The sequence below is a fragment of the Pimephales promelas genome, chromosome 17 (assembly GCF_988280905.1).
Source record: "Pimephales promelas chromosome 17, fPimPro1.hap1.1, whole genome shotgun sequence".
In the NCBI taxonomy this organism is placed as follows: domain Eukaryota; kingdom Metazoa; phylum Chordata; class Actinopteri; order Cypriniformes; family Leuciscidae; genus Pimephales; species Pimephales promelas.
The window spans coordinates 20,509,805-20,533,287 of record NC_142785.1 but is presented as its reverse complement, the minus strand read 5'-3'; the positions used below and the strand labels follow the sequence as shown (position 1 = coordinate 20,533,287).

Below are 23,483 nucleotides of genomic sequence, written 5' to 3'. Positions count from 1 at the left end.
GGTCCACTGCAATGCATTTCAAAGGCAGATCTATGCGAAGGTGAGATTGACAGGTTTATTCTTAAAATTGAGAAAGTATCTGATTGCTATGCACATCATAATGGCCGCGCACCCTGTTGGAGAATAAATCTATCACATCATTTTTCTGTACAACCACAAATCCAATGCGAGTCAGCCAATGCAGGAATGACAGCAGTAATTTTCCCACTGTCCCACTGTGGAGGAGCCTCATCTCCACGACGCTGCACAGTCAGCAAAATACGGAGCCGGAGTGCAGGAGCAAACCACCCATGCATGGCACACAACACACACACACACACACACAGAATGGGCACGCACACATCCAACGTATGAGACCGAAAAGATTCACAGCCACACTGTTTATGTGGTCAGCTGCCGTAATGCAGCCGGAGCAATTAGCCCAAACATAGAGACCGACTGAAGGAGGGTGAGGATTTATTGCCCGTAGGTCAGCCCTTATCTGTCCAGGGCTCTTTCTGACGCAGGATTAATGGGAAATGGTTTTTACATGCCTCACTGGTTTTCAGAACAAACTCAATAAGTTCCAACAAAAAAAAAGTACATATTGAAATTTTTGAAACAAAGTATGGATTGAGTTTTCTTACAGGCTTTGCTGACCTCAGGGAAAGGAACAAACAGAAGGATTAGAGATGGTCAAAAATATATTGATAATATGGACATTGATTCTTAAAATCTCAAGCTTCAGTTGTCAAATACACATACTATCCACATGAATGGGTGTGTGGTGTTCCCTACATTGAATCCACAAGAATAGAAATACCAGAAAGTTTTTTTTTTTTTTATCTTGTGGGGACATTGTTTGCATTTGTTTGTTTGAAAACAGCTTAAAAAACGAACTAAAATTTATTTTTAAAATGTAAAAATGTAGAAAGTTTTCTGTTAAAGTTGTTTTTAGGGTTAAGAATATGCGCTATACCGTAAAAAAATGATTATGTCTGTGGAAAGTCCCTATAAAACTTGGAAAACCATATGTGTACCATTGTGTCTACCATGCCAATTACATAATGGCAATACACGTCTTCATAATCACATATTCTCACAGACTGCATGCCAAAAACAAATCGGACAAACAACAAAATTGACATTACAAATTACAATACCCCAATGAATCACAATTGGAAACAGTAATTATATTAATAAACAAATAACAATAATCATTTTAATCACCCCTCCAATGGATTCTCTTTTTTATGATTTATTTCTTATTTTTGTTTGATGCTCTAACGCTCAAAATAGAGGTGGTTAAATCTAGAGGGAATGCATTGACGTCACTTTCCCGCCGGAACAACCCCCCTCAGCCTGACTGAGTGTCAAAATATCTGCTGCGTGACTGGATTGAATAGGGGAAATTGCGAAAATGCGACTAAAACAAACAATTTTATCAATTTAAACTAAATGTTGGACTCAATATAATGTTCCTTACAACTTACTAAATATCCAGTGATCCATTGATATGACATGCAGCCAGGAATCGTGTTGCCTGACATTAATGTTTGTCTGATTTCGACAGCGGGGAAATAAAAGCAATATAGACCTAAACATAAAGCAAATTTGCCCGTGAAGGCTTTATACAAATACAATATAGATAGGTCTAAATCCGAGTGATCACTTATATCAGTGTTATATATAGCCTACGGTATATATACAGTACCATATCGTCCAGCCCTAAAAATGTATAGTTTTGTTTTAGGTCAGTGTTTATAAAAAAAAAAAAAAACATCCAATAATGCAGAATATGCAATGATACATATTTAATTGATAAGTTGTTTATATATATATATATAATAACTGAATAAAAAAATGATAACTGTAAATCCACCTTTCGCTGACTGGAGTCCAGTTGTATTTGTGAATTGCATCATTCCATTTGCTCCTCTTTCTATAGTAGTCTGTAAAAACATACCTCCGATTTTTGTCAAATCTAGTTGTACAGTCAATCGCAAAGCTCTTTCCCACTTTATATGTGTTGTGTTTGTTTTGCGTGGCATTCACGCTAACAACAAATACAGCCGCTCAGTCTTTTTGCCACTCACTGTGAGTAACTGCAGGCACTCCAGTCGACGGTGACGTCACGCGCATACCCTCTATACACAAAGCATGTCAGCTTCACTGACTCCTCCCACTCGTTCACAGTCCCCTGACTTTTAAATACCATTACCTGCACCTCATCAGTTCTCCTCCCTATGTATTCAACTCCTCTTCGCACAGTCATGTTCTTGCCTCGTCTCTACATGACACTACAGACTATCACGCTTCCTACCCGCTACCAGCCCGCTACCTACCCGAGTTCTATCGATCACCTGCTAACCTTCACACGGAAGTCCAGTCTCCGGTCATCAGCCTGTTCCCGGTGACTCCATCCGCATCTGTAAACAAAGTCTCTTGTTATCCGTCAGCCAAGTTCCATCCTGAATATCGTCTGCTTGCATCACCATATCTCAGTATGGATCTGCAACCTGTAGACATACTTTCACTTACTACCTGTCTGACTCCTGTTCCATCTGTGACAGCAAGTATTGCGTGACCATTTTTGCTTGGCACTGAATAGCATTTCATACAACACAGCTGCATCCAATACACCCTGAACTGTGTGCTACAAGCATCATACATTGTAAGGAAGAAAAATTAATCTTTTTGACTCATAGGTTCCATATAGTCTCTCCCTCCTTTGAGTTGCATATTTATATCTGTTGCTCTGGGTGTCATGGAATTTGCATGAAGGGAGGGAGGAGATGTGGACACCAGGACTGCTCTGAAAGGTTAATGATATTTTGACCTACTAATGCCATTTTCAGGGCCCATGCCATTAGATGGCCTTTGATCTTTTGTAACGCAAGGCAAAAAAAAAAATCTATATACCCATTTTAATCACAATATAAATTCAGTACAAGGCAGGAAAATGTCATTCTGCTCTTTTGTTATTGCAAATCACAACAAAATATATGGTCCAGTCAACTGTGCCAAATCTCATGAAAGATTCATTTTCATTTTTCATCATTCCTTACAAAGGACCCCGAGGACATTCGTGGAACAGCTCTTTAATACCCTCGCATAAAGAGCGTCAGTGCAGACTCCACTGCGAGCTGAGCCAAACCTCATTTAAAGTTCCCTTAATCATCAGACTCCTAGCACAATCAGTGTGGCTGCATTCATCGCTGTCACCAGGGCTGAGTGACCTTCATCAGAAGTGCCAGGGCAGATGCCAGACAGGCTGCCATGTCATCTTTGACAAGGTCGATTTCTTCGAGCGCATGCCCACACGGATGAAAAGCTCACAATAGCGGAGCGACTGAAAAACTGTACATTAACATTCATTATTGACCCTCTACCTCTGTTCAGATTCTGTAATTAGATCTCCACCACTGGACTCGATTGGAGAGCGAGCCTTGAACTCCGCATGTTAATACTCCACTTCCATCCATCTCTGAGCCTCTGCGGAACGCCTGTAAAACAGAACGTGGTTTCAGGAGGACGCAAGCTGTTCGGGTGTGATTTAGCCATCCATTCGGGAGATCCGAGACGCAGGGAGGTAATGAGGGTGTGATGGAGAACGGGGGAGCCATTAAATACGGGCGGAGAGGCTAAAACAACAGGAACGATTTGGCTCTCCTTTAGAATTTAGTCCCCCTTGGTCTAAAACTAAATTTATGGATATTCTGTGTTTCCCAAATGTGTTGTTAACCAGATATGGTCACAAGTTCCATTGTTACCAACAATTCAAAGTGTTTTCTGAAACTAGCTCATGGCCTGTGCTTAGAAGAATATATTATTGTTGGTAGGCTATGACGTGGATGAAAACGTGTGTGAGTGTGTATATATGTATGAATATTATTTATAAAGACCTATAATATAAATTTTTTCAACATCTCAGTTTTTCAGGATAATGAAAACGCTGTTTTTGAAGTAAGCAAATGTGCTCTACCACAGTATGACAATGCAATGGGATCAAACATGCCATGATTTTTAATTGCAGTAATAATCAGACATTGATTCGATCTTGAACAAGATAATCAGCAGAAAGAATTTCTCCATCACCTGTGTGACATCTTTAACGACAGTTCTATGTCGAACAAATGTGCAACAAAGTGGCTGCTATTTTGAGAAACAGTCATGGGTTAGCTAATTTATCCTATGATACATCTGTCAGGGATGAATGCATTAAAGTGAATTTATTAGATATACACTAGTGTGAACAGCAAAGCAAGTTAAGCACTGGTACAGAGAGTCGTGGGTAACCAGGCAACAACCAGAGCTGCAAACAGACAGTCCATAAACAAGATTCGAATTTGTCAAAGTAGCAATCATCCACACTGGAACTAGCCTGGATACCAGCCAAATTTAGCCCCGCCCACAACATTTGAGATCTGGAATTGATCCGTTGTGGAGTAACTATGCTCGAACCAAAGCTGTTCTGGCCAATCAAATTGTCAGGGCGGGCTTTATACAATGATGGACAGATGATCAACAGTAACGTAATCATCCACGTCAACAAAGAATTGGGTTGAATTCGTTTACAACAAAGGTGTCTGCCACTGGAGAATTAAGATGTGTAGATTCTGCCATCACGTCTGTTATAAAAGATATCGACAGCGCATTCATTTTAAAGGAGGAACAGAGAACTGTGATCAAGGCATTTGCTGATTGGAAAGATGTTTTTGCCGACCTTCCTACAGGATTCAACATACGTCACTTACCCCCTTGCTCAGTTCTAGGTTTATCCAATTGAGTGTAGAGGCATTGTTTTTCCCTGTTCGGTTGAAATGCCCCATTATCATAGCCCAATGGAGCAGTATCAGACTCACATTCTGACTAGAATAACATTATAGGCTAAGGATGTTCTGAGAATGTTATTCTAAGAACATTTTCTCTCAACAGTATGAGAACATAATATATATTTGAAGAGTTCAGATGCAAAAGCCTCTAAGTGCCATTTGAAATTTTCTTCTATGATCATTTTTATCAAGCTTGTATATTTAAGTTCAGTAATTTCACTTCAATTGCAATGAAGATTGCGACAAAAGGGCCATTTTGACAAATTAAGGCTACTACATATAACAGTATTCCAGGGCTGGACTGGGACAAAAAATCAGCCCTGGACACTTTATACAGACCGGCCCACTATGCACACACACACACACACACAAACACACACACATCTATACGTGCATTAATCTGCATGTAAAATTACTGATTAGATTTTATTTACTATCAGAACCAAGAAAAAAATATTAAAATAATAAACAAATAAAATGGAAATGATTTTATAAGGCTTTATTGTAAATAACTGGTCTTAATTTATGTGCCGCTTATTATTCTAATAGAATATTCTTAGGCTATACTATAAACTATATTTCATGAGGTGCAACATCACTGCCGGACCTGTAGGTCCTGGCAGTGATGTTTCACCTCATGAAATATAGTTTATATAGTATACCTATATTTCATTTATACTATATCATTTATATAGTGTATATATATATATATATATATATATATATATATATATATATATATATATATAAATCATTGTTAAAGCTATTAGTCAAGAGCAGTGAGTTATTTATCTTTGTCTTTTGTTCACATTTAGCCTATGACACATAAGGCTTCTGCCAGGCACTTTCAGGGATACAAATTGAAAAAATATATATATATGTGCATATTTATATGCAAAAAAATACTCCTTTCTATAGCTATTTGAAAGGTATGCAAGTATGCAAAATACTCCTTTCTATAGCTATTTTTCAAGTCAACTATGTGCTATTGTCATTAAATGGCTTTCCTGAGGTAACTAACGTTCTGTGACATTATTGTTCTCCTGCTGTTTTATTAATCTCTTTCCGTTGTTGAAAAGCACTGATTGATATTATTTATGAGGCATATACCGTTTGATAAGTTGTAGGCTATTGTATCTTATCTTTAAATAAAAAGTAACAGATGATCGGTTTACTTGAACTGAGGCGCTAAAGCGACCTGTCACGTTATATTTTCTAGCGGCAAAACGGTATTGTCTGAATTTCGTAATAAAATGGACAGAACCAGAGAGCTGAGAATTTTAAATGTCATTTATATCGATCAGTGAGTTGAGGCCTATTACAGCTGGAATATCGTAACATGCTTAAACAAAACAATGCAGAAGGCTACGTGTAGCCTATCATTCTAAATGTCTCACCTCAGCAGTCAGGCGCGCCCTGTTGACATCTTCACTAAAGTCCAGCAAATAATTCATTTATTTTAACACATTTGGTGGCATCTGCCTCAAGTTATTGTCGTTGTCTTGTCGTTTTTTCTCTCTCGACTTCTCGGTCCCCCTTTACGTTTAGAGATATTTGACATGAATTTCGTTGCACATCATCACATCGCATCACTGCAGTTGTTGTAAAGCGGCCGCTTTTCAAGTCTAGATTTGAACTTGATTCCGATTGCCCATCAGACCTGTTAGTCTCGCAGCTCGCGTCAGCTTCATGCGGCTTCATGAGAGAGACACATGCCCGGAATTGGACAATATAACAATATACTTACGATAGAATATATTTACAATTAATAATGATTTAAAAACAAAATACATAACGCGCCGGGCCGCCGGCCCAACCAGACCGCGGCCCACCGGGAATGTCCCGGTAGTCCCGATGGCCAGTACATGCCTGCAGTATTCAAATGTTAATACATTTATTGTTGTTTGATAGCAAACATACTGCTAACAGAGTGTAACAGAGATAACAGAGTACTACAGCTACAAGCTTCCACAGTTGTCCACAGGGACAACAGAAAGGGCTGTTTTTATTAGCTACAGTAGATCATAGCATGGTAACAATAGACATTTCCTTGGGGTCCAAGGGGGCTGAATTTTGCATGACAGAACCAAGTAATGGCACACTGTCTTAGGTAGTTTTAGCTTCTTTTTTTTTTTCTTCTTTTTTTTTGCAAGCTGACTGTTTACGTCAACTGGTTAGCATGCTAGCTTAGTTCTAACTGATTATTCTGCTCTTCAAGCATGCCCTACACATTACTATAATCATAACTATATTTAAATGCTGATATTTACAAATACCACTTGTATGATAGCTGCTAAAGGCGTATTTTCAGTGCACAGACTTGACATCAACAAACACATTCGTAAGGGTTTAGCCGGATCAGTGTTACTCCCGGTCTGCACATGTTCAATCAGCATTTGTCAGATCATGGAATGTTTGAAAAGTGACAGACTGTAGTCTGGTGATAGTCTATGTCTGTCAGTGCAGTGTGAATTAGTTTTAACTGAGCGTAACAGATATAAAATAGTAGCTAGAAGAGGCTACCACTGCGACAAAAGGGCCATTTTGATTAGCTATTGTAGAAGAACACAAGAGGCATCAGGGATCCAAGGGGGACTGAATCGTGCATGGCAGAACAGAGTAGCATAGGCTAGGAAAGAGCAGCTGCATTCATGATGTGGAGAACACTCTGAACTAGCTGTTAATTATTTAGAATCATTGAAGGTGCAGAAAGAGGATGGAAATGGTGGCATACGAAATGCACTAATGTATTGGTAATAGCAATACAGTGTAAATGAAATTCCTCAGGTCACTGACATTTAAAAGCTTAAGGACTCCAGCAGTGATGATGTGATATCATCACTGTGGCTTTTCAGCGGCACAAGTGGCTGAGCTATTTGAATTATAAAGACAGTTAATGAATTTATTCATTTTAAACCATTTAGCCAGATAATGAAAAAAGCTATTTAGAGCTCTACGCTCACCACTCAGATTGTAATTGCTGCATATGTCTGTGGATACAGAAAATGCCTGTGTCACTTACTCACGGTAGATCTGTAGAAAATGGCCATCTGCCACAGCGTGGCCTCTTTGAACATGATTCTTATCCCGAGTATTAATGTTCTCTGTAAATACACCATCCAGAACTAAAAGGATATTGCCTTGGGTCTATTACCTTCTGCCATCTGTTTTTTCCCATTTTCCCCTTTCCTTTCAACACACAAGGAAATATCTGACACAGATGCTGAGTCATTCCCAGATCAATTCAAATTAATGCTGTGTGGGTCTAAGGTGCAGATTTTAGCACTCCAGAAATGGGGTTTGACTGCGTGCCTTTCTTCCAATCGCGTTTTTATACAAATAATGTAGAAATCAATAGCTGCGGTCAGCATATGCACGTGGAGCGGTGGGATTTCGATTTCGGCTGGGGAGTTGGAAAGGAAGGAAAGCAGAGCATCCGCTCTACCGCCGAGCGGGACCTGCTAGCTACGGTATTCCGAGAGTAGAGCTAACCACGCACGCTGCTTCTTTTATCAGTCAATACATCATTTTACTTAGCCAATAACAGAGTCCCTCACACGAAAGATAATGGATGTTCCTCTCGGTTGCCGCGGGATCTGCTGCAGTGGTAATGTAGATTAATTCACTGCAAACAGATTGATTTTCCCTTCTCTGTCAGAGTCATTTGTTTTTTCCTCATCGCTGTGGTCAACTACTGTAACTGCCCACCTGTGCGAAGGACATTGGCTACTCAGGCAAATGAGTATCTAAACTAAAGCCATTGAGATTAGTGCTGTCCCACAATCCCCCTCTTTGGCTTCTGTTCCTCCCCGTGCATTGGCCTGACAGACGGTGTCAGCGACTGATAGAGGCATTGGTGACCCGTGTCGACCCTCCATCACTGCCAGTCAGCACTTCTGTGGGGTCAGGGCCGAGGCACCGCAGAGCGTCCCATTAAATATACGAGGCAAAATAAAACACTAAAGAGAAAGTAGGATGCTGAAAAGTAGAGGCCACACACCTCCATCTGTCACTTCGGCCTACCACCTGAGAGGGAGAGAAAAGCGACGGAAGGACAGAGTGAAAAGAGGAGATTTTCTCTTAGAACTGGTATTAAAGTCCCAGTGAAATCGTTTACACTCGCTTTATTGTTTCGTCAGTGTTTATGGCAGTCGCTGCCACACATTCACACTTTGATGTGGTCCGCTTTAAAAGGGCGAGAGGCATGAAAGAGTGTGGGAAGCACAACAGATCACACTTCTGATTTTAGTAGACCGCCTTCCGCAGCCCAGATATGGCTCAGCATGAAGCTTTGTTTGGATATGCCGTATGGGTTTTCCTCTGAGATTGACGACTATAGGAATGCAAATAGAATTCAGCAAACTGATTGATTTCTCAATCCTGTCAGAATTATTTATAAGAAGCTGTAGGGAGAATGCACAACAATTTGAAAGATTGCACTAATTTTATACAAAGTCAATTATTTACTTGACGAATTATAAAGCGTGATTGACATGATGATTACAAGATAAATTCAATTCCACTAGTCTCATTTTCTTTAATTAAAGCTACACTGTGTAACTCTTTTAGTTTTTTCTTAGCTACAAACACTTAGTTCTTTCAAAAATATGTGCTCATTAATGTATATTTACTTTGTTCAAATAATAAAGTATTCTCGTGAGTGTATAATATGCCATTGATAATACATACGGGTAAGGGGTTCTAATGTCGGTCGCCATGTTGCCCCTCCATCTTGAAAGTACATTAGCCAAAGAGGGACATACCCGTTAATTCAAGCTTCGCCTTTCGCGTTTTCGTTTCAGTTAACACTCATGGACGAGGTCGAACTGGAAGCCATGTTAATCTTGGCCTACACTGGCCACCGTAGGAGTTAAAACGAAATCAGAATTGAGAGGAACAGAAACTAATATTCCCTGGAAGGTCATATACCTTTTCACTGCTAGATGGGGGTAAAAAACAAAAATCAAGATTATGGTTAGGCATAGTGGATGGAAATGGGGCCAGTTTTGGAGGATTTGAAAGTAGAAATTAAATTAAATTAATGAAATTTTGTCAAATTTGTTTGCATTTTCGTTTACATTGTTGTAATACATATCTTTTTACATATTAAAAACTTTTTTGAGCTCCAAATGAGCAAATTATAATGATTTCGATTTTGAATGACTATCTGACGCTGGAGTAAGGCTGCTGAAAATTCAGATTTGCCATCACAGTAATAAATTACATTTTAAAATAAATGAAAAAAGAAAACTTATTTTAAACTGTAATAATATTTCAAAATATATTCTGTATTATATATTCAGCCCTGCACATGACATGCGGAGAACAAAATATGTATATGGCCACAAAAGATCAATTCAATCCCATGACTTATTAATACATCAGAACATTTTACTATTTCGTTCCCTCGTTTTATGTAGACTGTGCAAATGATACAATAATTTGTGTGTGTGTGTGTGTGTGTGTGTGTGTGAACATGCCTCACATGTCCTCCACGCCTCAATCTCTCCGTCTCCTCTGGTCCAGGTGGATCTCCCATGGCTGCTGCATTGTTTATGAGGCGCAGATTGCCATGGTGATAAGAAGGCCTCACTGGTACTCTAATAAGGCAGAGTGGGACTACTGGAGCCAGGCTGAGGGGCATAAGAGCCCAGGCCCCTGATGAGCACCACTCTGATAAGGTCGATGAATATGGTACATGCCTGTTGATGTTTGCAGAGTGTAATGAGATGCTCTCTCCTTCTTCCCAACGCAGCCTCGCCTGCAGATTACTAATGCATTCGTCTGGGGAGGCAAACCAGTCATCAATACGTTGGAGTCGACGGCAGCCCTGAGCGAGAAGAATCTCAAATGGGAAGGGATGGAGGAGCAATTTCTAGGCAAATAAGTTTGAGAGAGACTGATGGTCAGATATTCATAATATGTTGTCCCTAGAGTAGATCTGCACTGTGTAACTTCCTGTTTACACAACGAGGAAATTGACATTTTTGGTTGAGATGATATTAAAGGTATTGTACGTAGGAATTTAAAAAAAAAAAAAACTTTTTTACAAATTTGTTTAAACTTTCTGTATATATCAATGCATAATTAAAATGTAAGTACTCTGAAAAAGAAAGTATAAAAATCGAGTGTCTGTAGACCCCTCACGACTGTTTTAAAAACAGCTCATTATTTCCATTCACTCCACCCCCTCCCTTCTGGGCTCCTTCCAAAGCCACGCCCCCAAAACACATGAACGCGCGACACCGACCTCTGAGCTGAAGACGCATTATTTACCTGAGACGAGGAAAATGATCTCAGGTATTATTTTTACCAGTATAATACTATTAAATTATACTGGTAAAGTATAATTTTATTTACCAGTGACAAGATCTCATGAAAAGGCGTATGTATGACACGCCAATTCGTATTTCCATTTTTGGCGTGCTATCAACACGCATAATCGCTTTTCAGCGTGTTTATGAACGCCGTTGACTTAATGTTACATTACTGTATTGTAAACATATGACCTACCACAACCCCGTCCCTAAAGCTACCTGTCACTGGGGTTAATAGCATTTATGAGTCTTCCCCTACCATCCTAGGAAAAAAATGCTGCTCCCAGATGTAGATCTACGTTTTGCTTCATTTCACTCAGACATTTAACGGCGTGTACATACACGCGGAATCACTCGGACATTTAACGGCATAGACATACACGCATACCCGCGGATAGCTCAAAATGCATAGCACGCCACTTGACTTGAAAGTGGCGTTATGTTTAGATCCGGGGTCGAGGGCGTAGCAGAGGAGGTCGTGCAAGAGGCCGTGCAACTGGGGTCCGAGGAAGTAGAGGCCGAGGACGGGGTGGTCAAAGTGCAGGGCAAGGAGCACTTCTTGGACAAGAGGACCTGCATCGAGTTTTGCATCTTCAAGCTTAAACAAGGGCATGTGAACAGGTATGATCTGGATATGCGCAAGTGGGCAGGTCCTGTCTGGCAAATGGGTGGTTGCCATGGTTGCGAGAGTGACAGTCGCCTAAGCCAATCCTTTGTTTCATCCCGGTTGGAAATAATGAGCTGTGTTTAGTGCAGATAAAACGGTCTAGAGTCTCTCAATTTTTATACTCTTTTTATCTGAGTAATTACATTTGAATTATGCATTTATATATATATATATATATATATATATATATATAAAGTTTAAACAAATTTGGAAAAAGGTTACCTACAATACCTTTAAGCTCAATACACGTGTGAAAATTATCTACTACACTATCTCACAATATATTGTGAAACTTCTCTATGCAAACTTCAGGTTTGTTAAAAAAAACTGTTTGTGAAAAGCCATTCTCAAGCGCATAGGAAAGGTTAAAACTGTAATATGATTTTAATGAGCTCCATCGTTTATATAATATTTCATCATTTTCACTGCCAATACAACATGTAGTTCACGCACCAGTCAATCTGAAAAAAGCAGTTTGGTGTTAATGGCCTTTTCCATCACACTACAACCTGAGCTGCCATCACTTGGAGGCAGGTGTAAAGCTCACTGGTCTTTTGATTATCACTTAACCATTTAACATGTACATTTGTAATAATTATAGAACCAGAACTCTCTGTGCTTCTGTTTGCTTCTAGCTTACAATGCTTCTTTAAAATGCTTCTGACTGCAAATAGTAGATGTAAGTGGGTGTATTTTGGAGGGTGTGTGTTGTCTCGTTATGGATGTGTGTATTCCAAACATAAGCACAATAGCATAGTTAGCAAAAACAAAAATGAGTTTCTGCATGGCTATTTTTTAAAGCTTAGGGTGACAATTCATGAAAAAATATGCCTACTGATTGTGTTATTTATGTGCATGTGCTGTGTATGTTGCTTTAGCACCAGATTTGCTAAAGAAATAATGCCAATTAGGTAATAATACACCCACACCCCAATAATTGTGGGAATGCCATTTCTGAATGCTCTGTTGTGGAGGATCCAGTAGACTATCTGGTTTACTTTACTGGGACTAAACATGAAGTTTGGGATGTGCAAGGGGAAAATGTGATTTAATCATGGCGTTAAAAAAAACAACAAATAAAATGCATGACTCCAAAAAAATTGTGCATGGGCAGAATTGACTGATAAACAGTTGTACAGTTATCATTTGCTGGAAAACTATGCACATTTCAAGATTCTGTGTAAATGTACCGGTAACACTTCAATACGGGTGCACTAATATGCATTAATTCATACTTAACTAATGCACAGATAATCATGAGTTAATATATAACTCATGAAGAACTAAACCATTAATTAATGATTACTCCATCAGCAACTAATAAAGAGTATATTAATAGATTAAGTAATACATGAATTGCTATTAATTCAATGTGTCATAGTGAATTAATTCCATAATAACATATTTTATTAACTAATAGTGTAAACTAATGTGTTAATTACCACAATTAGTCAAAGCTATACACTTCAACTTCCAGTTGTCTGCTTTAATTAATCATTAGCTAATGATTTGCAAAGGTATCATTATGTTATGACTTTACTTGTTGGGGCACATCATTATTAACTAGTCTAGTAACTGTAGTAATTTGCACATGAATTTGCACTAACACTGAAGTAATTAATCATGTATTAATGTATAATAGTGCACTTGTCATCCTATAAAAATATGATTACGCATTGTGTCAAAAACTGCACACACTACACACACACACCAAAACTAACAAAATTGTAGCTTGATTATGAAACAAAAAATGTAAACTTTTCTTAGATAAAAAAAAAGCTTTTCATACACCGTTGACCAAATCCAAGAAGCTGGTTTACCTGCATTTATCCCTTTTGTTCACAGAGAGGAACCTTGCCATTATCATCAACATTGTAAGAGCCTTTTGTTACTCATTCCCTTGGATGTGAGGCTATTGATGCGTTAGAGACCACACTAATAGTTCATGCTGATGAGGAAGGATGAGAGAGCCTGATGATAATTCTTAGACTCAGGAAGGGGCCAGTTATCATTGACGATGCCTAAACGTGATGACTGCATGGACGATTGTTACTTACTGAGGGGACAACAATAGCTCCTAATGTGTCAGATACTCAGCAACTGAAAAAAAAGTGCTGACATCCTCTGCCAGTGAGGAAGGAAACGGTCTTCACATCATCTCTATGGCATCTAATATTCTAAAGGTGATTCAATAGAGAAATACCCCTGCTTTCAATCGAAATGCCAGATCTGAAGCTTACCAGAGAAAATTTTAATTTGCATAAACCTGCAAATGAGTTGATGTTGTGTGTAAGTGTAATTAATTCAAACAAAGAACATTTTCACCTGCCTTATTGTACCAAACAATGTTTACTTTATTTACATAATTTTATGGGCAAAACTGACTACGTTTAAATACCAATTTTCAGGTTATGGTCGGGTTTAGGTCTCTATTTGGGTTTCTGAAACATTATGAATGACCCATTTATATGCGTGAGCAGAGAGAGTTTCTCCTGTATACATGGAATTGCAAAATCCCGATGTAAACGGGGACGCACGGTTAGTGTCTTGACGTACGGACAACCTTAAGACGCAATATGCGTAATTTCCGATTCTTCTTCCTGTATCCAATGACAACAACAACATCAGTATGCGGATAATGAATAGTCCGGGGCAGATAGCGATCGCCTTTGTTTGCGCTTTGATGCTGGTAACGTTACTGACCTCGCTCCAAAAGAATGCTGTGCTGTGTCTCGCCATGTTTACTTCCGGTATACTGCACGCAGATTTTTGTATGCGCTGAGAAGTTTCTCTACTCAAAAGACCAAGATTCCTTGCTAATAGAACATGTGCAGAACACAAATCATTATGGGGATATGCCGATCATAGATATCTACTGTATATAAAGGCTAGATATGTCGTCCACGCTGCTGGCCAATGGAGGTCGACGTCTGCACCTGGCGGCCATCTTGTCACAGGTAGCTCGCTCACTCGTAACATTGTGTTAATGGTACATGTACTATTTAAATAACCATAACTTGCTCAATTTTCTACCGATTTTCAAACGGTTTGTGTTGTTATAAACGTCAGAGATGTAGTTATGACACTGCATACTTATGAATAAAAAGTGTGTAAATAAATAATCATCCAGATAATAAGAGCCACGTTAATAACGTTTGTAAGAAACCAAACCGTTTGTAAATCTGTCAAGATTTCAACAAGATAAGAGTATTTGTGTTCGTGCTGACCACTCATCTTACATTAGCTTGTCTGTGACAAGATGGCCGCCGGTGATGACAATAGAAACTCCGCCGTAACACATCTAGCCTTTATATACATATCTATGATGCATTAGTGATGACAATAGAAACTCCGCCGTAACACATCTAGCCTTTATATACATATCTATGATGCCGATACGCGTTTACATGACCAAAAATTCGGGTTAGAAAAGGGGTACCCCAGGTATAATATCCCGGTTTTTAAAATCCAGGATATGAGCATATTCTGGTTTTTGTCGGTGTTTACATGGCCGTTTGCTACCGGGTTATTGCTAATATACCCGTTTTGAATGGGTTATTGGCTGCATGTAAACGTAGTCATTGATAGTTTAGACTTCAGACACTTTCATGTGTCTTCAAGAGATTTATTTTGTTCTCACAAAACTGCTCCGATTAATCATTTTATATAGTTGCTTGATTGGTGGTCTCTATAAAGGCCAATCAAAAGATGCAAAACTCGCGAGACATTTTTTCTATGCGCAGCTACAATTGCTTTACTACATTCACTGGTCTGGCAGTTCCACCAGATGTCTGAAAAGGACAATAAATTTGAAGCATCATATAAATATCAAATAAATCAAATAATTTGTCAACATCGTCTCTTTTTGTCAGTGAAAAAAATATTAACTAAACGTATGTATGTGGTTTGGAAAACAAATAGATAGACAAATACTGAAATATGCCAAATGGATTGGAATTAAATCGAAATTGAATCAAATTAATCAAATTAAGAGCGTCTGAATCAGAAACTAGAAAATCTGCATCAATGCACCATCCTACTTGGGAGCATAATATCCCAGGTTTGAATGCACAACGATTGAGATTTTAAACCTACGACTGAGAGGAAGAGGCTTCAGAAGACTTATGAATAATATGGACTATTTTAATGATGCTCTGCGGTACTTTTTTCATTATTTTTTTAGCTTGACGGTCTTGTTGTATAGAAAAAGCGCATCTGCTTTTGTGATTGAATGATGACATAGGGGTGAATACACGATGACAATAGCTGCAATGGCAAAAAGTAACTTAATTACTCAAACAATGCAGTGTGCTATAATTAATGTTGACAGTCTCAACCTGACTATCAAAATTCTCTCTGACGCTGGTAATGTCTAAATGAAAGTATCCAAAGCTGTAATTAATGAAAGCAAAGTTAAATGACGGCCTAATGTCTATGTATGCGTTTATTTATTTGTCCAGTTGTGTGTGGGTATGTGTGGCGCTCGAGTGGGCTCCCAGGACCCGATCTAAATCCTGCAACAGCCCTGGATGAGTGGAGCAGCTGGCCAAGGGGTTTGTTACGGTGTGCTGGGCTTCAAAAAAGCACAGCCATCTGGATCTCCTCCACAATGAACACTATCACATGCCTGCACAGGGGTGAGAACAAGGGTGTATTACTATCATAGAAACCGAGTGCTTCCTCCATACTTAGAGAAGCCACATGAGGGGGATTATGGGTATCCATCACCAGAGGTTTGGTTCTCTATTGAGAGAGTGTTATTTTGCCTGGGAGATAACAGGAGAATACACTTAAGTAGTCTCAAACGTCTCAGGCTATTTGATGAGAGCCGAGCATCAACCTTTTGTAGCGATTAAGAACGCAGATCCTTTTTTCTTAAGAATGGCAGCCATTTGAAACTGCTCTCGCATTGGATACCAAACAAGAGGAGCCTGGCACAAATGATGCATGGTGTTAGAAGCACACAGCATCTCTGAAAAAGATCATACATCCCCACGGGCTGGCCAATGAAACGGAACGGCAAGCTCTCACAGATCACAAAGAGCGGGATTGCGTAAATTAGACATCCGAATGGTGGCAAAAGAAGCACAAGTGGGCTCGCATGCATACGCATATGAGATTTTCAGTCAGTGACGTTTGGAGATCCAGGCAGATTGGAGCGATTACGCTGAAGGGATTTCTGCACCCCCAGCCTGCCTGCGTCTCCATCCTGAGTGGATGTGTAATTGATTTTTGCTAGGCTTGTCGCTGTTGTTTAAGAAGTGATAAATGTTGGATCAGGTGTCCTGCGTTATACGCGCTCTGGAGAGCGTCAGCTCCTCCATAACTCTTCTGTCTGTGTGAGGAAGCCTGAATGACCAGATTTAATGGCTTCTCTATCTTTGCCATTGTAAATTACACTCCAGCACATGAGAGGGGATTGTCCCCTCTGCCGCTGATACTTTACAGCCAATAATAACTGAAACAATCCCTAAGGGAGAATGAATATTGGTATGAAAGATGTGATTGACGCCGCCTTTCAAAACAGATTAACGTACGTTTAACATCAAGAGGATTTAGAGAATAAGAGCTTGTCAATCAAATGCACACGTTTTGACCTGCAATTGGCGCTCACAGTGGTAATATCTTATATATAGCGATTCGAGATGCTGTTAGTTCTGCTTCGATGTATCAGCAATAGGGCAGATGTTATCAAAAGACACGGAGTGTAATGATGCCATCTGTGGCATTTTAAAGCTTTATAAGGATCATTCTGATATAATTTACTCAGCCTCATGTTATTCCAAACCCATATGATCTCATTTTTTTTTTCTGTGGAACTTACACATAAGCACCATAAACATAATCCATATCACCATAAGTGCTAGAGCGGCACGATTCTGGATAAATTAAGAATCATGATTTTTTTGTTTCAGACAGAGATCACGATTCTCTCACAATTCTGAACAGACAACTACACAAAATAACACGTAATTTACTAGAGGTTCTAACAAAATGTCAATTGATGCAGTCTATTTATAATGTTTAATTAAACATGAATGAATTATTTTAAAAAAATCAGTTTGAATGAATAATTCAGTGACTCACTCATAAATACTTCACTTGTTTTATTACTGGATTAATCATGTTGTTTTTTTAACAAAGCTTGCCTGTATGATTCAATGACAAATACATGTTTTAAAGTATTTGGTGGTATAATCGATTCACTGCTACGATGTAAACGTCGTACTTCTTTTACAACAAAAAAGTGTGTCTTCTGAGTAACGGTCCACCATCAGGCTAAATATAGGCTCTTTACAGCTACACAAAATTTGAAAATGTTATTGAAATAAACAGACCACTTCCCTATTTTTCGGATTTTGGAAAATGTGTGACAACAGTTGAAATTGTTGTCGTTAAGGCAAGAGCAACACCGCTAATCCAAATGTAGACTGTCCCTCTATGTCACCTAGCAGCAGCAGTGCCGCGTCAGACACACTTCTGGTGTGCAACGACACAGAAAAGGCAACACAGCCACCATGCAGGTGACACGCAACAGAAACGCCACGCTTACGCTACGCAGCCAGTACAGCCAGTGTGTCTCCGGCCTTAGGCAACGGTCTTTGAACTGGGAATGAGGGACCAACTTATATAGCAAACACAAACGAGGATGATTAATAGAACACAGCTGACACATTAACTAATTACGAGGAGCAGGAAAACTGAACAAACGAATACATGATGAAGATGAAAACTAAAAGTCCATGTTAATGAAACTAAACTGAACATAATGTCAATAATACTGCGTTGTCTTAGACAGATATTTTACCACTAAGTAGGCCTACCATGATTGATCAATCAGAATCAAGTTTTCTAAGTGCAATAAGCCCATCCATAATTCAGATGCATTGGTTCAAGAATTGTAATTTTTCCTATTAAAATTTTAATAATAATAATAATAATAATATATTTAAACTAACAAACTAACTGCAAAGTAAACAGTGCTGGGGTAGTAACTGATTACATGTAATTTGGATTACATAATCAGATTCCAAAAATGAAGTACTTAGGGGTGGTGGTGGCGCAGTGGATAAGACACATGCCTTTGGTGTGAGACACCTGGATTTGAATCCACTGTGAGACACCAATGTGTCCCTGAGCAAGACACTTAACCCCTAGTTGCTCCAGAGGTGTGCGACCTCTGACATATATAGCAATTGTAAGTCGCTTTGGATAAAAAGCGTCAGATAAATGTAAATATACTTATAATGATCCAATATATAGGCCATGGCTTCAGTGACAGGCCTTAGAATAAGCCAGGATTAGGCCTTAGTTGCTTTCAGTTAAAACAGCTTAAATGTGAATTTTAGTCCGGGGCTATAGGCTTAAGCCTTGTCTGTGAAACCGGGGGATAATGTTTTAAAATACTTCTCAGACTACAGTTGCTTTTTATTGAATAAAAGATGACGTTATTCTCAAGTATGGTAATAAACCCTTCATAATTTATTGATTCTCACTACTACTTTACTGTCTTTTAAATTTTCCTTTCTAATAAAGCCTACTTGTATACATGAAGAGTTCAGATGCAAAAGCCTCTAAATGCCATTTGACATTTTCTTCTAAAATGACCATTTTTATCAAGCTTGTATATTTAAGATCAGTAATTTCACTTAAATGACAATTAATAGGCAATCTTCATTGCCATTTAAGTGAAATTACTGAACTTAAATATACAAGCTTGATAAAAATGATCATTTTAGAAGAAAATTTCAAATGGCACTTAGAGGCTTTTGCATCTGAACTCTTCACATTCAGGAGGTGTTTCATGTTTGTGGAATCGCACACACAGATCGCATGTGTTAAATGTGTAATATAACGAATTACATTACTAACTGTAATTCTAATTTGGAATAAGTATACACACTTTTACATTTGCAGTGCTTTTTGGGTTTCATGGCTAATGTATGGGTTTCATGGCTTTTTTGTAGAATCATGGCTAATGTAAAGTTGATCAAGAGTTCTGCTGTTAAATACAATTTTTTTTTTTTTCGTAAAAATAATACAAGCTGCTGGCTTCAAAAAAAGCACCATGAATTTACAACCTCGTAGCTGATTAGGGGCGTAAAAGTTCAAAATTACTCATGGTTCGGTTTCAGTTTTAGTCACCTGTTGGTTTCGGTATGTGCTATTTTCAGGGGGAAGCTAAAATTATTATTATTTATAATTTTTTTAAACAGTGGTTTAATTAAAAAAAAAATGTGTCTTTGTCTTTAAATTAATTAAATTACAATTAAAGTTTTGCATGGATTAAAAAAATCCATCTGCTAATGTAAACTATACAGGGAGCCGCACATTAGGCTACTATAACGGTAGACTTTAAGCCTAAATTCAGACGCTATTTATTTTTTTAGATATAGGCTAATAATCAACACCCAACACATTGTATGAAAACATGTAAACTGAACGTTAGGCAGTTTTTGCATTTACTTGTGTTTTTACTCTAATTTGTTATTGAAATATAATAATTGACAGTTGCTGTCATTTTATGAAAATAATCAAGATTAACAGGTTGAGTAAAATATAATATAGGCTAATATAGTGCATTTATTTTGTGCAAGAGTTGTCGACACTGAATGACGTCTGCTGAGGTAAATACGATGCTTTACTCGCGCTCCGCGCTGCCGCTTGAAATGAGGAGCTAGTACAGTGATCTGTCACACCATATCAGCGCCAAAATGGCATTTATTGTTTGAATTTCATGATCAAATAGTCAGAATTTGATTACACATAACTTATTATTATTATTGGTGTTAATGGTGGTTAGGCTACAAAACTGAATTCGTTGTTACACACATAAGGCAATGAGCCGGGCTAGGCAGGGCCGGGGTAGCAGGGGGCGGGACGGGTCGTGTTCGGTACGCCATGAGAGCATCGCAATTCGAATCGTGGGTTTTATCGCGTTTTTCCGGTTCAGTTCGAATATCGTTATACCCCTAAAATTAACACTGCATATAGGCTAATCCTGACATAAATTAAATATCCTAATCCTTATTAAAGTTACAAAAGTTATTCAGTCAAGAGCAGAGTGATTTCTTTTGTAGTTTGATTAACATTAAAAACAGACAGCAGCAGGTATATTAGGCTGCTGTCACTTTAAGACAAACTTTAAGACGAACCCAGAGTACTATAGGGTTCAGAGAGCTCGGAGCCTTGCCCTCACCAAAAATGCATTATAATATCTAATCTGATTTACATGTACGTGTGAATTTGTGAAATTACAGTTAATTGGACAGCTGCTCTCACCTGAAATGTAAAGGTGCGTTCATGTTATTAAAGCTGCAGTCAGCAAGATTGTTTTGAACATATTCACTGAAACCAACACTATGCTCCGACAGAACAACATAATTTAGCCGGTTTTAGAAAAAAAATGTGCTTCTACCTCCACCTAGAGCCTGTTATTTGTTTTGCAAAAATCCACCGCTCCCGGTTCTTCTGGTCCAATCGGAGCAGGGCTGTGTGAGATCTGACTGTCAATCACAGTGCACATGCCACAGATCCCCCCTCACGCATGTTATAATATCACATGCACACGCCTGTAATTCGCAGGTGTGTTGGATTCTACAAAGCATGATGGCGGAGAAAAAATCTACTAACAAGACACCCCATTTAACACCCAGAGCAGGAAGTCCAAAACATGAAAACAACCAAAGAAAAGAAAACACCAGCAAAATACGGCTGTAAACCACTACTGACAATTTATAGGCTTGTACACACCGGCACGAATATCAGCACGCGTTATTCGTCAGCGTTTTTAAGTGCGTTTTTTGTGTTCACACTCAAGCGATTTTCACTGACGATGAGCCAAGTGAACATGCAAATTCATTCCCTGACATTAGATGGCGCCAATTTGCTCTGCAATACCACTCCATAACAGTTCTCTTTTATCAAGATGTTTGTAGTCCCTGTCGCGTTTGTCATATAGTTTTTTATGTTCTAGCACCAACGAGAACAGCAGCTCTACATTCATCTTGCCTTGCATCTTCCTCGTCTTATTTCTTCCTGGCAGTGTAGACGGCGACACGTATATCTTCTTCACCATTGGATATGTGTGCTCGGCAAGACGTTTGTGTTTGTGCGCCCCCAAGCTATGTTTTACTGTCTCTTCAGAAGCTCCAAACACGTGAACAAAAGCGACAAACTCATCGGTTGGATAGTTTTTGACGCAGCGCGTCAAACTAAAAAAACATGACCGAGGCGTTTTTTTGTAAAAAAAATGACACTTTTACGTGTGGTGTTTTACGCATCGGAGTGAACGCACACATTGGCGCCCTTTGCGCCTAGTCACGAGGCGTTAAACATTGGTGAATAACGCGCGCGAAATTCGTCCCGGTATGAACAGGCCTTATGACATTTTGGCCGAGTGCTATTCTCCAGTTTTGTTGTTGCCGGAGTATCCGAAGTATGAGCTGTAAAGGCTCCACCTTCTTATGGAAAGGGGGCTCATTTGCATTTAAAGGGACACACACAATAACTGGATTCTAACAATTATGGCTCTACTGTGACCCTATACTTTTACTGCAACTGTAAGCAAGCCAACCCAAATATGTAAGCACAGTACTCACCTGTAAACATTGATTTTGAGAAATTTTCTAAACAACACAACAAAATAATATTAGTGAAGAACAGCTTTTTTGGATTTTCAGCAGACCATCTAGAATTCAATTTAGCCAATTGACAAGAGCTTTGATTTCTTGACTAATTTCTGTCCAGGTGAGTGAAAAAATGACTTCACAGATCACTTGTCTTGTTCAATAGCACGTAGTACAGATGACATAAAGGTGACTGTATATAGAAAGCAAATAGGTGAACGACATCTGACCTGTTGGAAACATGACAGCAAAATAATTGGCTCAAGTGATGTCAATGACTTCCACACTGAACTGAGAAACAGTTTTGACAGATAGCACATTCTCCTAAACAAACACCAGAAAGCATACAAAAATAGCAATACACAACAGAAAGATGGTTGTTTGCTTTACTGAAGAGCTAAGCCGCATGCTCGCCTCCCATATTAGCTGACATTTACACAGTATTATAGATTTCGGCAAGTGTGGGAAGTAGCTGTTGTCTGGTTGCAGAACTGGCGGCCTAATTAAGATAAAGTGCTCTTGATATTTAACAGAAATGCTTGCGCACATTATAGTTATGGCACACATATACCTTTCCAATAGAGTTCTTTTGGGTATAGTTCATTTACCAGTGACATTATGAGACCATTTGCTGAAATCTTCGAAAACAACGTTGATAGTGCAATGGAAGATCGTCACAACAGCTTTGCTAATCCAACCCACAATTTCATCTTACTGCATGCAGGTTATTTTCCTTCACATTTATTTAAACGTACCATTAGCTTTCATGTATTTAAAGGAACATCTCCCTGAGGTGTAAGGTGATGTAGATTTTGTGTGACACAGGCTGCTCAGCACTGTTTTTTTTTTTTTGTTTTTTTTCTTCTACTGAACACATCTGACTGTGAATCACGCAGAGAGATGTTTAGAGGTAAATGGGGAATTCACACAAACATTTTCATTTCGGGGACAAATGATTATAATTTACCTATTTTAGCATGCAAAATGCAAATGAGGGTATCAAAGACTCTTAAAGGGAGTAAATCCCTTGGAATCTGCTCTGCATAATGACAGTTAT

At 38.8% G+C, this 23,483-nt stretch overlaps 1 protein-coding gene across 3 annotated transcripts in view; it reads right to left on the bottom strand.

Moving 5' to 3' along the window:
• nrxn1a (neurexin 1a) overlaps positions 1-23,483 on the bottom strand; it is a 245,765-nt gene that overhangs the window by 199,072 nt on the left and 23,210 nt on the right. The window contains exon 2 of one of the 3 annotated variants that reach the window (XM_089122111.1): positions 3,372-3,485. The exons of 1 other annotated variant lie outside the window; for it this stretch is intronic. The gene's annotated coding sequence lies outside the window, so the exon portion shown is untranslated. Of the gene's footprint in view, positions 1-2,350; positions 2,366-3,371; positions 3,486-23,483 lie in introns of those variants that run through there. One more of the 3 variants, XM_089122113.1, reaches the window with a different exon arrangement.